Below are 18,337 nucleotides of genomic sequence, written 5' to 3'. Positions count from 1 at the left end.
TTGAGTCCAAAAGCACCAGTGGAAGTAATACTTTTTTATTGTGCGGTTCAGCTGCTATAAACACATCATGAGTTTTGTTTTAATTTAATCTTTTTTTTTAGTCAGGAAAATTCCATCGTTGTTTAAATGTGAGCTGCCCTGGAGGAAAATAGAAAGCTACAATGGATCTATTATATTTATTTATATCTCATATGACTGTCTGCGCACACAATCAAAATTGCTTGAAGATAAAAGAAATAACCTTTATGAGTTTTTATCCTTCGCAAAGATCCGAACCCGGAGGTCTTCGCTCATAGCCTTGAAACCACATCTTATCCGAGACACATTGAACTCTTTAACAATAACTCAGATACTGTTCTTGAAACCCAGTTTTCCACTTCACAGGCAGCCTGCAGAGCAACATCTGCTCGAGGCCGCCGCTGTTCTTTCGTGCCGTGAAGCCATGTGTGACTTATCCGATTGGCCGGAGAGAGAAATGTCACAGTAGAGTAGAAATAGTGCTGCGGAGAGATTGGACTCAAGGGTTTGATGAACCTCAGGCACCAGGGCAACAGGAAACTAATGACGAGCCACCATATGGAGGGTGGTACGCGCAGTACACCCAGATGGGGATGCCCGTCCCTGCAGAGGACAGAGTATATATACACTGCTCCGGGCTCCAGGCAGCACATTTAATGACATGGTTGCAGCTCACCCAGGCGAGGGCCAATGAAAAGGTACACATGCAAAAGCAGTAAAATAGCCCATTAGCCCCTTCTACTAATGCTTTCAACAGAATATCTCGTGAACATAAAGTTAATGCATTTCCGATTATACTCGCTGATTATACTCGAACACAAAAGCACAAAAGTTTTCAGTATGTATCACAGGATATATCGCATACCCACATTCACTCACCCACAAGCTCTTAACACAGTGAAAGCTTTAATTACAGTAAGGGGAGCCGCTAAGAGCTGCACCAGCTATCCAAACCTTAAGTATACACTAACCCTGCCCTTTACACTAAATATATATCTCACATTAACTTGGAATTTAAGTAAACAAAGTCTACTTTTAGAGTACTGAAAAGTTCAAGCTTCCATGTGAATGTTTCAAATGTTTTTTTGCCCTGAGACATTTAGCCATTTTTTATTTGAGCGCAGAAAATTAAGACCTTAAGTAGGGGCAGAATCCTCATCAGAGATAACCTTTATCCAATCTTAATAATGGCCTTCAGCAGGAACACAGAGTGATCAGTGCTCAGGCACGTTGAATCAAACAAAAATCTGTTATCTTTACTGCATCAGCTTCTCACTGGTGAATCAGGCGAGTTTAGTCTATAAATATGAATAAAGGTTATTATGGAAAGGCATTTTATTGCTTTAGCAGAGCGTCGGTGTGTCTGGTAAAGCAAGAAGCTCTTAAAACGTCTCCAAACACAGTGAGGTCACTACAGTTTATTTAGCTAGAGCAGCAATCTTTCAACAGATGAAGGTAATCACCAGAGATGTGGACTTGAGTCATGGTGACTTGGAGACTCGACTTGGACTTGAAAGTAAATGACTTAAGACCTGAGGCATGATGACTCGGATGACTTGCGTATTTCAAAAGTTTGAATGTTAGCTGTTAAATATAAAACGATAAAATTCAGTGGTGTCAAGTTTCTGTCGAACTATCAAGTATGTACGCAGCGTAAACTGGGAGTCATGATTGGACGACTCAAAAAGCTCCCGCTATGTGATTGTCATGATTAGATGACTGGCTGTCAGTCAAACTCCTCGCTATGGCAACACGCAACATCAAAGCCCCCAAAGAGAAGCCTCATCAGTCGTACTCGTTACTACTCAACACGCTCTCAGAGCAGACCATCATCATGGCTGCGTCTGTGCCAAGATAACACAGATACAATTCACTGTCATACTTTTTGAACAGGTTATATAAACTGGCCAATAATATCATTATTAGACGAGCTGCTAACACCTTCGGTTTTCTCTTTATAAAGACCAGATACTACAGGTCAGAGTGCTGGATGTTGGGTGGAAAAAAAGTGACTTGACTTGGGACTTGGACCAAATGACTTGAGACTTATTTGGTTGATGATTTGGTCACAGCACTGTTAATTACTCACACGGGTTTAGTGAGTGAAGCCACTTTGAAGTCTGGAGAATGAGCGAGCCAGCATTGTGATAAATTAAAGTTTTAGCCACACGGTGAAAGGAGCGTGCCATTGTTGTAACTTTCACTAAAAATAATACATTAACCGGAGCAGCTTTGTGCATTTCGGCCGACCAAAGTACGAGGCAAAATTGATGAACCAGACTGCCGACGACCCCGCGTGACCTCACTTATCACTCATGACCCTTGACCCATCTGTCCCTTTAAACAGTCCCTTAATCACTCTCATGTTCTCTGCGAGGTCAGACAAGTCTTTAAACAACACAAGATGCCACATGCATTTGTCTCCTGTGTGACACGCTCAGAAGCTAATTATGTTTGTCTTTTATGTACCCCAGACCTTAAAACTAATGTGGGCAGCTGCACTGTCCGCCCCCGCCCGCTCCTATTCCTATTGTAACGTACTGGTCAGGCAGACGGTCACATTTGCATTGCTATAGATGCTCGTATCGGAGCGCTCCTGGATGACCTCACCGCTTCCAATAGCTGTGCATGGCTCTTCTCCGTCAGCACCATTAGTAGGATCAAAAAAAGCTCAGGTCATGTGACTCTATGACTGATTAGCGGTCAGTGAGGTAAGGTCAGACTCAGTTCAATGATCTCAACAGATGAGAAATGGATGCATATCAGTGCCCGCAAAACACAGCCAGTCATCAGGGGACTCGGATAGGCAGCCTGCCCACCATAAGGATGCTCCCCCTGGCAGTCATTACAGGGCATTCGAAGTAGTTGTGCTTGATATAACGGGGCAAAAAACTACAAAGAAAAGGTCGGATGTATAGCTAATGGCTTAATTGCCCTCAGAAGCAGATAGAGGCTCACAGCGGTGGTGAGGCCAAGACACAGAGAAGGCCAATTTGAGTTGTTTTGATTTGACAGTGAGATGGTTTATCAAAAAGGTGCCACGCTCAGATGCTTTAATAAACTATAAAACAAACTATTGCCACACAAACCATCATGTAGTGTTACTTCTCCACAGATTAGTTCTAGCAGCTGTAACTGACTTTGATGTGTGTGGATTTTGGTGGCAGCCTCAGGACGTCTCCTCTCTTTGCTGATCCTGTCCTGAACCTGTGAGTGTGTGAAGACAAATCTCCTCCTGCTTAATTCATACTGCCTTAACTTTACATTTTGACTTTTAACTGCTGGGGTAATGTTAACACATGTTCTTACGGTCTGCCTGGTTTAAATCACTTTGTCAGAATTTAAACCAGTGATAAAAAATAACCGTACAGAAATCGTAAATCTTCTCGCCATGGCTTTTGTAGATCATACAGACGCAATTCAGTCTGTTTCATAGCCAGTTAAAAACTTCTCACAGTATGTTTTAATACTCTGATAACAATGGTGATTATATAAAGTTAAAGGGAATGTCTTAAAAACCTGAGACTAGTTAGGAGGAGCTTAAAGCAGAATAAACCCTTGTTAAAGTCTTGTGCCTCATCAACGCGTCAGCTAGAATGCCAAAAACCACCCAAAGTTACAAACAAAAATAAAACTGGGGCTCGGCGTTCTCCCTCACTCACATCCTGTTGCACACAGCTTGCACATCAAACAGACCCGTGATTTAATGGCCTCTAAGTACTGAGCAGAGTGGTGCTGAGGTCAGAAGCCAAACCAAGGCTCAGGGGCCTCCCACTAAGTCTGTACTTTTGCCATGTGTAAAAATTGAAGGGTGTGTGTGTGTGTGTGTGTGTGTGTGTGTGTGAGAGGTGGAAATAGAAAAGTAGCTGTTGATTATCCAATATGAGGAACTTCTTTACATTTACCCTCAAACAGAATGTGCATGTTTCATTTGCATACATCTCAATCTTGTCATTAATGCAGACATTCTTTTTACGCTTTCACACACAAAATAAAAAATTGTCCTGACAAATTCCAGATATCCAGGTCCTGATATTCGGGCTGCATCATCGCTGCCCGGACAATTACCTGCTGTGTTAACTGAACTAAGTGTTCCTGCATGCACATTCAAACCTCTGCAGATGATCCAGAACGCAGCAGCGCGACTGGTCTTCAATCAACCTAAAACGCCACACGTCACTCCACTGCTCATATCCCTCCACTGCTCATACCCCTCCACTGCTCATATCCCTCCACTGCTCATACCCCTCCACTGCTCATACCCCTCCACTGCTCATACCCCTCCACTGCTCATACCCCTCCACTAGTCATATCCCTCCCCTAGCTCCCAGTCGCCGCACGCATCAAATTTAAACCCTGTTGCTCGCTTACAAAACAGCAACAAAAACGGCTCCTGCCTATCTGAACGCCCTCATCCAGGTCTACACTCCGTCCCGCCCACTACGCTCTGCCAATGAAAGGCTAACTCGACTCTTCTCCTCAGTCGTCCCCCGGTGGGGAAACGAGCTACCAAACTCCACTCGGTCCGCAGAGTCCCTTTGACCTTTAAGAAGAAGCTAAAGACCCAGCTCTTTATGAACCTCTGACCTTAATGATGTTGATGATGTTGATGATGTTGATGATGACGACATCGAGGATGTGGTTTAACCTGACTATGATTTTCATGATGATGATGATGACTATACTGATCTTGTTGATGTTGCTGATGATGATTATTATTATATATATATACACATCGTACTTGAAGCTGTTTGTTGGCTCTTACTGACTTCGTTCCCTCCTGTCTCGATCGTTGCTTGTGTTGTATAAACTCTCAGATGTTCGTCGTTTTGGACAAAAGCGTCTGCTAAATGAAATTGTAACATTATAACATTGTGTCACACATCACACACACTTTGTACATGAGGGATGCCAGGAAAGTCTTGTGTTCTCACATGCTGGTAATGTCCCAGGTTATGTCAGACAATCTGCAGTGCGGTGCATGTGTGAAAGGGGCTGAGGTGTGGTCGCAGAGTGTCTCTGGTAGTTTTTTATACAGAGATTGTGCAATCATGGTGTTAAAGAGCTCCCCCATTACGCCGGCTTTGTGCTCCTTTTACAAAGGACCGAGCGATGTCGTCGTATTGCTGCCCCTGTGTGTGATTTTACACAGCGTGCCGGCATTACAGGAGCAAAAGAGGTGAGATAAAACAAACACTGCTGGCTTCACAAACACACACTCCCTAAAGTCTGTTTGGATCTGTAACTACACCAGGACGTACAGGCGGAAGGACATCACCACCCTTCTCTACCTTAGTGTAATAATGATGTTAAAAGTCGCTCACACAGGTTGTGAGTATAAAAGAGGCTTAAGATGGCCAGTGCAGATTGGAGAGGAAGCTCAGAGACGTCTCATTTGACTGTTCCTGCACTTGTTGCAATGAAAGAAGAGGAAGTAAGAGCCTGAGTCTTAAACCATTTTATTATGAATGTTATACTAGTTTTAATACTTGATGTGTCATGTGAACCGGCACACATCGAATGACCACAAACAATCACTCTGATTTAAAAGCAGAACATCCTGAAGGCGCCACTTCCCTTCCCCGCAGTCGTCATGTGACACTCTCAGTCACAAGCACGGCCCGCTGCAAAACAGCAAAAAGGCAAAACCAGTGTGTCCTGTGAGAGACATGTCAGCGTGAGTGATGTGCTCCTGCGCGGGGGTGTTGTCTTCTCCACTCTGTCTCTGACCAGCTCCCCCCACCCTCCGGGCCAAGACCCTCTCCATCTCTTCACATTACTCAGTGACCTGAAACCACAGGGCCAAAAAACCCAACCAGCTCCTCCGTCTTCTTAATGAATCCAATTTTTTGCCTGAGAGCACAGGGCGTGCACATACATCCATCGCAGCTCCAAATTATCTGACATTAATACAAATTAACAAGAGCCGCCGCCATCAAGACTGTGCCACCCCGCAATGACAACACATCTATATCGCTGCAGTGCGAGAAGACAGCGACTTCTTCTGCACGCAGAAATGCAGAGTCGATAATCTCATTTAAAACAGGCTATAACCAAAACAAAAGCAGAGGGCCTGATTGGTGTCGGTGCCATTACACTATGAATTATACACAATATGTTATGAAAATATCCATATAATTGACTCTGCTCCATGGCAGCCATTAATTCCTGTCCTCCATTAAGTGGTTTAAATGATCTTGTAAGAGGCCATACATCTCCTGATGCCCTTTATGAGATCAACACCACGTCCCCTTTAGAACTTAATCGACCCTCAGTCCCATTTGTCCGTGAGGCCCGATGCAGGGGAATAATTATTTCATCCTAAAGGTTCTGAGAGGTCCGGCTTGTCCATTACCCCCAGTAGATGTGTAACTCTGCAGTGGGAGGCCCGAGCTCCTCTTCGATCTATTCTCTTCTCTCATTTATGTTAAGCCAGCTTTAAATGTCAGTACAGTATTTGCATGCCAATGTGGCTCTGTGTGCAGCTCATTATTCTCAGATGTTGACAGCGTAATCGCATGCAAGTTTAGCCCACTTTGCTAACCTAATGCTCGCTACGGCCGAGTCATACTGAGCAGCCAGAGGACGTTTGTGTCTGCGGTGCTCGTCTGCAGCCGTCCCATGCACTTCTACTTTCAGGGGGGGACACAGAAACTCAGCAACCTTGAATTATCAGCTGATCAGTGATGACAGCAAACGATGCTCTCTGACCATCACGCAGCACTATTTTATCAAGTCTACTGAATAAACAGCAATGTCACAAAGTCAATATTATTCATGGCTGGGCGATCCTGCAAAAAATATAATCACGTTACGTTTTTACATATTGATCGATATTTACCATCATAAATATATTGATACTGCTGCCAGGTCGAGTATCCTCATAAGGAAGCCTTAAGAAACCAGACAGTTTCATTAGTTAACCTTAGTTTCTTCACATTTTGTCAAGTGTCTATCACATTTATAAGCCTTTTTATTTAAAGTTAGAATCTTGAAGTTCTCAGTTTCGTTCTATGGCGGCCCCTAATGCTGATAAAAGGCAATTGCGCATACGTCCCCGGTTGTAACTCTTGATTTTCCTGGCTGACGGTCGCTTTCCTTTTCAGACTGTTTGCTTCATCTGAGCGTCGAGTTTGTTTCTTCTTCTTTGGATTTTCACTTCTTGTTGAAGTTGTATCTGTAGTCATCCATCTTTTCTTTGTTTGTTCAGCCATAGTAGATTACTGTTTACTCGCAACACCTGCAGAGAGCGGAAAAGCAGCCGCTTAGCTCCGCCTACCCTCTCTGGCAGACCAACCACTGCTGGCTGATGGGAAACGCGTCACTAACTGGGCGCCGCTTGTGATTTTTTCCGCAAAAGTCGCCACAGACACCCAGTCTGTAATAATACTATATACTGCAAAAGCAAAGGCTTTCATCAGTGGGCCATAGGCTCAGTCACCATTGTGTTAGCTCATTCGGGGATACACTTAACAGACATTTATTTACATAAAAATCTTTGAGATATCTTCAACAAAAGATCATTACAATCCTTAAAAAACAAGTTAAATGTAAATGTGTCTCTGAAGCTGTTCAGTGTAAGCAGCAGGTCTGGGAGGGGCCGCTGCTGCTAACATTTGCTCAGCTTGATTCTAGCAGCTCAGCTTGTTTACATTACGACTTCCTTCAGTGTTCATGGTTAGCAAAGCTTTTAAAGGGAGCCGAATTATCCGCAGAGGTCTCCTGCACATCAAAACAAACACACATAGTAATTAAAACCAGTAAAACACGACATAAAGCAGTCAGTGTCTCTCTAAAGCAGGCCAAGGATGTATGGTGAGCTGCCTCTGATGTCCATATAATTGAAGTAATGTTTGAGATTTCTTGTCAACAGTTTTGGAAGATAACATGAGTTTACTTTCCTTGTTGCTTTTGCAGCCGCGTTTCTTTCTTTCTCTCTCAACCTGCAGCTCAGAAAACGCTCAAAACATCAACATTAATTGCATCTTGATCCCCCATGGAGGTCATTTTATCACCCAGCAATAACAAATGCCGAGGCCTCTCCTGCTCACACCTGACTGTTTTCTCTCATGATGTTTTGAGGATGAAGACTGAACACAGCTGAGCTCTTCCTCAGCGCTCTCATATTACCCTTTTGACAGTCTGACCTTCAGGCGAGAGCTCGGTCCGTCTCTCCAGAGAAGTCCATCATGCCCCTCGTTCACTCAGACAGCAGCTCCGCCGCACCTCAGCCGGGGCTAACACAGAGATATCTGCTCAAGGGTACCAATGTTTTGGTACTTCTCCAAGAGGTGCAGCATTCAGCGGTGTCAGCACCTTTTAGGACTGTAAATACAACCTGTCACCATTCATCAGGGCGCCAGAAGGAGAACGCAGACGCTTCAAGGCCTCATTATTTCGCTGTCCTCAAGCACCTCGACATGAGATCTCTGCAGTGCAGCAAAGGGGGAACGTCTCTGACCCTGTGCAGGCCAAACACCACAAAGGGTTATTAACATTTCATGTGGACTCTGTGTACTCACAGAGCTTCAGCTGAAGTTCTGAAACTCACAGAGGCAGAGATGATGGAGCTGACATCGAGGGTTCAAACACGTGAGCGCAGTTAGTGGGCTGTCTCCCGCTTTCACCAGTGTGGAAAAGTGACAGCGGTGTCGTCCTGGAACTATACGAGTTATGCACACAGCGCTGCGGCGGACTGAGAGACTGCAGTTAGAGAACCCCCCCCCACCGCATTATCCAAACACACGCAGTCAAACACAGACAGAAAAGTAGAGAGGGAAAGTTTTGTGGAGAAGCCGGCGATGGGCAGGGCAGGGTGGTGGGATGTGGGATTAATTAAAAGCTGCTGTCACTGTGGTGTGCTGCTGACACGCAGCCACACGATTACTGAGATCTCTGTGTGAGAGGAATCTGCTCCCACAAGTCATTTCCTCCCCATTGAGGGGGGAGCAAAATGGGACAGTCTGTTGTATGAAACACCAAGAAAGAGAGAGAGAATCATTTTTCATTTTAAGGAATTCGAGAATCTAAAAGGAAGGAAGGGACGAGTGGGAGGGGGAGGAAGGATGAGGAGAAATTCTTTTGTTTTTGAATAGCTGAATCTGTTTCAATCGAGTGGCGCTCTGGGCCGGTGGGAGGGAGGGGGGGTCAGAGGGTCTAAGCCACTGTAATCCTAAGCTTTCTGCTGCTTAAAACCTGCACAAGTTAACAGGGTGATGTGTGTCTATAGTCTCGATGACACTCACGCAGCTTAAACCAACATCTGGCGACGCTACCGTCTCTAACTTTCCACGTTTTTCTTGGGATGCTTGGTAATCCTTTTGTTGCGACCAATATACTGAAACAATTACCAAATCACAAGATCTATTATGTCTCAGCACTCGCATAAAATAAGATCAGCCATTATCAAACAAAATCCACACGTTGCAGCAGCTAAATGTGATTGTTGCTGCTTTTCTCTCCAAAGTAGCTTCAGGAATCTTTGAGTTTTGGATGTTGATCAAAGAAACAAGTTTGTTGGAGACTTCACTTTTGTTTCTGACGTGTTTTCCAAGAATTAATTGTCAAAAAATATCAACACCTTCATAAATAATGGCAATAACCATTAGCTAAAGCTCTACGTATATCCACAGTATAAGCTTTAGCATGTTTGATGTTGAATAAGTCAATACACGACCGATACAGCCATGAAGCTAATACAAGAAAATATTCAATTATAATGCTGAGAATCAACAAGTTGGAAACAGCCATGGTGGAGTTTTTCTTGCTTGTTTTTTTTATCATTTATTATTTTATAATTAAAGTTATTTCACATTGTATTCAGCTGCTGCTCAGCTAGCTGTAGAAACGGTTCATGGAGGTTTAGCATCAGGGTGTTCAGGGAAACACGACAGTCATGACGAGGTTGCAGCAGCACGTTAGATTTCCTGTTTTGGTAGCGTTACAATTCATAAATGTGTATGTCATCATCAAATTCAATCAATCAATCAAATTGTGTTTGTATAGCTCCAAATCACCACCGCAGTTATCTCGAGACGCTTTGCGAACAGAGCAGGTCGACACCGTACTCTTTGTTATTTAGAGAGAGAGCGAGCATGAATCACCGGAGCAGCAGTGGCAGAAAAACGTCTTTAACAGGCAGAAACCTCGAGCAGAACCAGACTCAGGTTGAACAGACATCTGCCTCGAGGGAGACGCAGGATCGAGCCCTTTTGGGCATTGTGGCTCCGCCCCAACGAAGCTACGCCGCCTTTGCCATGTTCCACTGAACCAAGCAACACCAGCACAAAGCAACACCAGCGCGTGATTTTACATTGTGTTGCGGCGTTGTGGAAGCAAAAAGCATGAGCTTCACATACACACTAATAGCTCTGCTCGGCCCTGCTGGCTCTGACGTTTACACTGACGCTGTTTCACCTCCGTTACTTTGCCCCACCATTCAGCCTCCGTGCATAAGAGACGAGGCATAACAGGGCTGTCATAATCCCACCTTTAACTGGCACTGCATAAGGGGCTACATGCAGCACGTATGTCTGCACTCTTTGGTAAATGGACTGTACATAATGTGCTTTTCTAGTCTTGCAACCACTCAAAGCTGCTTTGCACACACACACACACACACACACACACACACACACACACACATTCATACACTGCAGAGGCTGCTATGTAAAGTGCCCAACTGTCAATCAGTCATCACATTCACACACCGTTGAATGCTGTTGAGCAATTTCGGGTTCAGTGTCGTGCCCGAGGAAACTTCGACATGTAGACTGACGGAGCTGGGAATCGAACCACCAACCTTCCGACTGAAAGACGACCGACTCGATCACTGAGCCACGATTGCAGATTCAGTGAATGTATTTAAAGCAAAGTTGAAAGTAAAATAAAACACGTCGTGGGTAAATTAAAAGACATCCCACCTGTTCTGAGAGTTGTGAGAGCGAGACATACAGCAGGCGGGGCGGGGGTGCTAAAGGTTACACCCTGGCTGCAGAAGTCATTAACAACAATTCTTTTTAAAGGTGAGAGATAAGGTGAAAACAGAAGACTGTAGACAAAGCAATGGGGCTTATTAATTCACACTTCACTCTTCCTGTAGGAAAGAAGACGGCAGGTACGTGTGCATGGCCTCAGTTTGACAGCCAATTCATCTCTGACAAAATAACCACATTTAAAAAAGAAACTACACTTTCTTTCGTCTCGTGAGATTGTCCCCCTCACTATCTCATAACCTAAAGATTGTGCACACCTCACAAATTAAAGCTCTTCGGGAGTCTGATGAAAATTTAATATAATCAGAAGCTTTAAGGCGACTAATTATTCATCTGCTTTAATATGCAGACATTTCATTTAAACAAAAACTTAGGCAGAAGAGGAAAGTTTCCAGTTTCAGAAAACACTGCTGGGAACGCTGGCAGGCCCATTCTTCATCCAATAATTATGCAGGAATTTTATTAGCTGGAGACACGAGAAAGAAGACGTACATTGATGGAAGTGGTGCGCTAATGAAATCAGGAAGTGCACGCTGGGAAGATGATGTTAATAAAAAGGCGTTCTACTCTATTTGTGCAGAGGCCAGTGAAAGCTTGGAGAAAAATACAAGAAAAAGTGAAATGATGAGGAAATGTAGTCTGTCTTTTTTCTTTGCTGAGCTCGAGGCAGACGTGATGTGTATACAAACATCTGTCTGCTACATATTTTGTGTTTCAGGCCGGCAGCATAAGGCCAACTGTTCCCAGACTGGTGCTAATGTGACAAGGGTGATGGCTTTTGTGTAGAGTCACCAGGAGTTGTGAATAGCACCACGAGCTCTGCCATTAATCACCCAGACGCCTGGTTGTGTGCATACATGACACGAGGGCAGGGTCGCAGTGAGAGGGGGCTGAGCCCTGAAACATGGACGCTTGCCCCAGGAAACCCCGATGGACTTGAATGAAGAGGTCTCACACATTCATAGTCGCCAGGTCACTAACCAAATTATGTTGATAGCAGGCAGGACAACAGAATTCATTTAGTATCCCTCTGCTCTTTTGTCTCTCTGCCGGGGCATCACCGGGATCCGGGATAAATAAGTAACCGCCTTTTCTTCTGAATTCATCTGAATGCCTATCAGTGAATAGTGCGCCTTGTGCAAGAGGCATGAATTAAGCACAACAATGAGAGGAGGTAATTTGGAAATGCTGATGACATCGATGTCACTGCAAGAAAAACTATGCAAATGCAAATCATCAGAGAGCCAGATGGCCTTAGTTTTGGGCAAATTCACTTGGTCAGGCATAAGTAATGTCTCACGTTACAAATATGGCCGACGCTTTAATGGAAAACATGTTAAAAAAAAAGGTTTGCTGAGGTGAGATCCGTCCATCCATCATTGGAGGGGATCATTTGGTTATATGTCCCCTGAGGTGACTAAACACAACAACTTGGCACTTTGTCAGAGAGGAGTGTGTGTGTAGAGGGGGGAACCTTACACGCGTGTGTGTGTCATTCATGCATACACCGCAGCCCCAAAGGGATCCCGTGCCTTTGCCGTGTAGCATTTTAATTAATCCTGCGTTGACAGAGTGGATCTGGCAGGTTATGTATGTCTCAGGGCCCGGGGTGAAAGGGCAGTGAGGAGAGGGGACATGACAGTGGGGTTAATGCCAAACCCACCAAAAGGCAGAGCACAGCGAGCAGCAGGTCCACTCTTGGACAGGTGCTCCTTGTGGGGTCACCCGCCAACTCCCTATCCACACAAAGCCGCCGTCTGTCAGCGCAAACGCAGACGCACATGGCCTCAGTTGACTCCGGTAAATGTTATGAATTTTTAATAAGTACAATAAAACCAACATTTACTTATGTCCGGGTCGGAACCAGCTGGGGGTTTGCATCCTCATCTCTCTGACTCCTGGTCCGGAGGTGCAGTTAATCTGAGCGGCTTTAATGTGTATTTGACGGAGCGGAGAAGATGTATTATCACCATTGGTTTCTTTGCTTTGTGGAATTTGTCATTTCAATGACCATTTGAGCTCACATTTCACACTAAGTGTGATTTGAATATAAAGTCCGTCATACATTCAGACCATCTAAAGAAATCCTTGAGAAATGCAAATTGTTCTCTGAGGCTGATTAATTGAAACCTTTAATGTGGCGGCCATTGTTTCATGCCCTGCGGTGGGCCGGGCCGGGTGACTGCACACGTTGGCGGCATTGTGGGCCGTGCTTAATCACGTCCAGCCAGAATATTAAACACTGTGAAGGTGAACAGTGTGAACACGTCCCGATGACAAAATTGTGTTTCAGAGTCAGAATGAGAACTGCTTTAATCGATAAGTGAAGACGGATTTGTCTGGGTGACATATTTCTCAGTGTGAAGAAATGAGAAATTATAAAGTTTCACAGTAAATAAAAACACTGAGAGGAAGGTTAACAGGACATCTGCTGCGGCAACGGGCACAACGAGACATACATGAGGACTTAAGGTCAATTATAACAACAGGAAACCTTCCTTCAACATGTATTTACTGACACTTATGCATCCTCAGATTAGAAAGTACCTGATGCCTTTGCTGCTTTTCTCTTCAGCATGTTGGGTCTTCAGATCTACAAACCAGCCCCCGAGGCTGCCGGTCCTTTTTTTGTAATTTACTACAGGCCAAAAAAATTACCCATAACAGACCAAACAATACGACGACTTTACATTAAAGACTCACAAAATGAAAGGGGGAAAAAATCACCAAAAAGTCGTTCATTATGTAGATAAACAGTAACATTAAATGATTTAAACATATGACAGGTAGAGCGTATTCAGGGTTTTATATATCCCACTTCTCACGAGAGCAAGTCTTCTTCTACCAAGTTATAGTTTTTACTTTAAGTTTTTCCAAAAGAAAAAGGCTTTGAAATATATTTTTCTTTACAAAAAGTTAGATTTACATTAATTCTTAAAGCTTCACTGGATATTTCACCCAACTGAAAAATGGTGCTGAGATTGGACAATGTTTATCCAGAAAATCCAACATTATGTAACTTTAAGATAAATGCTGGAAGCCTTTTGCCAATGTTGGGTCCATAGACTTGCAGAAACGTACTTTAAGATGGATTTTCTTACACTTATGTACCCTCAGATCACAATCAGGAGCCTGGTGCTATTTATATTTATCTCTTAAGCATGTCTGGTACCCAAATCTCTCCCATCTGCCCCTCCATCCCTCAAGGCTGCAGCCACCCGTCTCTCAGTCTTAGATTGAAACGTACACGGGTCATCTGCAAAAAGGTCGGTAATTATAACAGAAAAATACATCAATAATACGGAGCACATGGCAACATCGCTACAGACTGCCAATCAGCACAACAAATGGCTGAAGTATTGACTGAATTCTCAACCAAGTCACCGGGCCTGATTGGAGTCCTGTCATGTAAGAGACAGCAATTAGCAGGTTTGATAGCCGAGGCCGCTGCAAAGAATCCTCTCATAGCTGTTGTGAAATGAGAGAGGCATGGAGGAATGTCTGCGGTAAAGGCATCTTTTGTTCAGAGGCTCAAGAGCTTGAGGTTACAATGCAGTCAGAGTGCTTCTTTCAAACTACCAGCACACGACCGGGGTGGTATTATAAGCCGCAGGAGAAGAGAGAAACGGAGAGAGAGCAAGTAAGCGATGGAGAGACAGGAGATAAGAAAAGAAATAACTGTTGGAAAGCGAGACAAAGACAGAGTGACACACCATGACACACACAGAAAGACTGTAAAAAAAAAGGTTATGCTAACATTGGCAGTGAAGCTGTAGCGCTAAAAGACTTGGGGAAAACAGCTAAATGCAAATTGTCCAGTACAAATATTTGGATGCAAATTAAGTTCCAATAAATAAACTCCTTTCCTGAGTTGGTGATTTGCAAAGGGTTAATTAAGTTAAGTTCGGATCATGTGGACAGAGTGGTGTGATGTTGTTTTGCTTTATTTTTATAGACTGAAAGAGACACGGTATTGAAAGAGCTTGTATAAATTGAAACAGACTTTTATTTTGAAGTGGCACGTTCGCATATCAGCTACATGTCTCATGTGTTTCTTAAGTTTTGTTCACATTTTATAAGCTGTTTTTTTAGGGCTGGGTATCGATAAGGATTTCTCAATTCGATTCGATTCGATTCACAGGGTCCCGATTTGATTCGATTTGTGTTGGGGGTATTTCAGTTATAATATCACTGCACCTCTTACCTGCTGCATTATCAAAATGTTTAATGTTTACAATAAGAATTCAACACAATATTAAGAGTTTTATGAATTAGACAGCTAATGAACTCATGGTTTTGATTAAAAGAACTGGGCTTCAACTTGTGCGAGATTTGGGCACGAGATCTCATAGTGCGAATAACAAAGCCACGCGAGAGTTATAGGGAAAGGCATGCTGTGTAACAACATACCGAACAGAGAGTAACATAACATCAGTGCAAAACTAACTTAAATATTCATGGACGCACACACGATAAAAAGAGTCCGTCTGCGATCACTGATGTATTTTTTAAACCCAGCCCTAGTTTTTATGTTTATGTTAACGGTGTATGATGTTATGGTTAGAAACCTTTCCTTGGAGGGAAATGTTGGCGGTTATTTTTATGTACTGCATTTGCTAATTTTGTTAGCTTTGGTTCCATTGTGTCTCGGGCACCATGTGTGGGAGGGTAAACATTTTCGCAGCTCCAAGCACTTTAATTATTTTGCTATAAATGTTAATTAATTGTCATTGTCACGTTTTAGCGTATTTGTTTTCATGCATAGATCTACTAATGATGGGAGAGGTTTGTCGAATAATGTGTGTGTGCCTTATTATGTGCTTAACTAGAGAGTGCTGTTGAGACTCTGCTAGCATGTGCCATATTAATGACTGCTTTCAAAAATGATATACGCAAGACAAATAAATCGATTTATTCCACATTACTGGTTTACTTGATATTTAAAGACAGCTTCACAGCCGTCCCCTAATGACAGTAAAAACAAACTGCTGGTAACTCACAGCTACTTAGCAAGATGCTAACTATCCATCTGATAATGATGTAGTGCAATCAGCTAAGTCATAAACACTCACCACTTTGTCAGTCATGTTGAACATCATTAAGACACAGCCATCTGTCTTTCTTTGTAAACCACAGTGACAGAGAGCGGTGTGTTTCTTTCTTGAGGAAACCTTCAGCTGAGCGTAAAGAATACAGACGCATGCATGCAGACAGAATACTAAGAAAGAAGGGAAATACTACTGAGGGAAGAAGAGTATTAAAATAGACAATTTAGTTTTACAACCATGCACTGCTCACCTCCTGACTCCACCTGTCAGGGAGAGAGTCTATACACAGTATACCAAGCGGTGTGTGGGTGTTTGCATTTGTGTTGGTGCAAAAAAAGTGAGGATATATGGAAAAGTAGCAGCTTGATTGTTAAATTGGGTGCACACATTGGCAGTGATCACAGCGGCAAACAAGCAGGCTCCAACACTCAGAGATAAAGTAGTCCCTTTATTCGTTGTGTTTCAGCAACAAGCCGTCATCAGCGTAATCAAAACAGCAGAAATCACCTTAAATACAGACAGGTGGAGTTCACACACTAATCAGGAGGCTGATGCCAGGTGTTGATGGGGGAAAATCGAGTATTATACTATTTAACGCACTAATTAGCAGGTACTGGTGTTCACGCTCACCGTACCTGGCTTGTCAGCTTTTCGTTTTTCTCAAACAATGATTGATGTGATGAAGTAGGCTTTCATAACTTGGCGTTTTCCAACCTCTTACTCATTCGCAGCACCAGCCTTTCGTCCAAAAAATATGGTCACTTCTGGCTTCAGAAAACCAACATGGCCGAACATGCGTCCATTGTTTATACAGTCTGTGGCCTTAATGTACAGACACTGAATATCCAGGATCCATCAGTAACATTACCTGAATATGTTCCTGTTCGTGGGCATTCAGTTCATCTTCATACATGTATGAATCCTATAATATAACTTCCTGGTAGGTGTGTAAACTCCATCTGCCTTTAAGAGGAGTGACTTCTGCTGTTTTGCTGAGGCTAATGATGCTAATTGCTGCAACACGTTCTTGTTTTTACCGGCAAAAAAAAAGAGGACCACTTTATTCGTGACTGCCAGATTTCTGCTTGTTTGTACGCAAAAGTGAGCACAAACTAAGCTCAGGTAGACGAAGACAACAGATCCCTTTCATCAGCTCGATCTCAGTTTGTACATGTTAACAATGACTCACGGAGTTCCACAAGGTTCTGTGCTCGGGCCGATTGTTTTCTATATATGCTCCTCATCAGGAAACAGTCCAAACATTTTCATTGCTACGTAGACGATACTCAGTTATACTTATCAATTAGGCCAGATGAAAGCAATCAGTAAACTTAACCCAAGGAATGCCTTTTGTGTCGCTTAACTGTGCCTGGCCCCAAACACCTAAGACATGTATTATCTAATGATATAGTTGCGTTTGGTGGCATCATGCTGGCATCCAGCACAACTGTCAGGACTGTAGAGTTCTATTTGATCAGGATCACTGAACTTCTGTATAAAGCACAGCCTTTTTTTTACCCACGCGACATCACAAAAATTAGACACATACGGTCTTAAAACGATGCAGAAAAACTCCATGCATTTGTTACTTCTATATAAATGAAGTTATTGATTGATTGATATGAATTGAAATCTGTGAAAGCAGCAGTGGTGATGTCCCCAACAAGCAGCGCCGTACTTTAATTTAAAGACGAACTGAACCAAGGCCACATGTCCCCAGTGATGCCCATTGTGGCTTCACCCTCCAGGCATGCTCACTTCAAAATGTTAAGCTGGCACTATATTAAACTCCAGGGGTTTTTCTTACCACGAGGAGTTTTCCTAAATGGCAAGTTCCTCACTAAGAGTCCCCTCTTTTATTCCTCCATGTTCTGACCTATTCAAGAAGGTGCTGAGATCTACTTTTACCGCAGAATGAATGGAGGTCTAAGCTAAGAGAAGCGGTTGACCTTGTTTCTATAGATGACATCGTGATTCATGAATGAAATTACTCATTATACCCTAAGTGACTGATTCATAATTCATCATTATAATCCAGGTATAATGAAACATGTAATTACTGCGGCTGTATTCACTGTTAATGTGATTTTGTGGTATTTCAAAATGCATGATACAGTTCCTGTAGCTCCAATTATGCCAAGTGGATCAGTGACGGCCATGAAGCTCGCTGTGTTTGCAAAGGAAACAATACAATTGTAGAGAGAGCATTTAAATCTAAAGTGAATACATTTAAATCTGTTATTGATAAATATTTAAAAAGCATTGACCTTATGATTC

The 18,337-nt window shown here is 43.2% G+C and overlaps 1 protein-coding gene across 1 annotated transcript in view; it reads right to left on the bottom strand.

Moving 5' to 3' along the window:
• The window catches only part of macrod2 (mono-ADP ribosylhydrolase 2), a 523,001-nt gene that overhangs the window by 429,343 nt on the left and 75,321 nt on the right, over window positions 1-18,337 (bottom strand). The gene's annotated exons all lie outside the window — the stretch shown is intronic.

The sequence above is a fragment of the Semicossyphus pulcher genome, unplaced genomic scaffold, assembly GCF_022749685.1.
Source record: "Semicossyphus pulcher isolate SPU_LCO1_2020_fin unplaced genomic scaffold, fSemPul1.0.p SCAF_12, whole genome shotgun sequence".
NCBI classification, from domain to species: domain Eukaryota; kingdom Metazoa; phylum Chordata; class Actinopteri; order Labriformes; family Labridae; genus Semicossyphus; species Semicossyphus pulcher.
The sequence above is the reverse complement of the archived record's forward strand: the minus strand, read 5'-3'. Positions and strand labels throughout refer to the sequence as shown.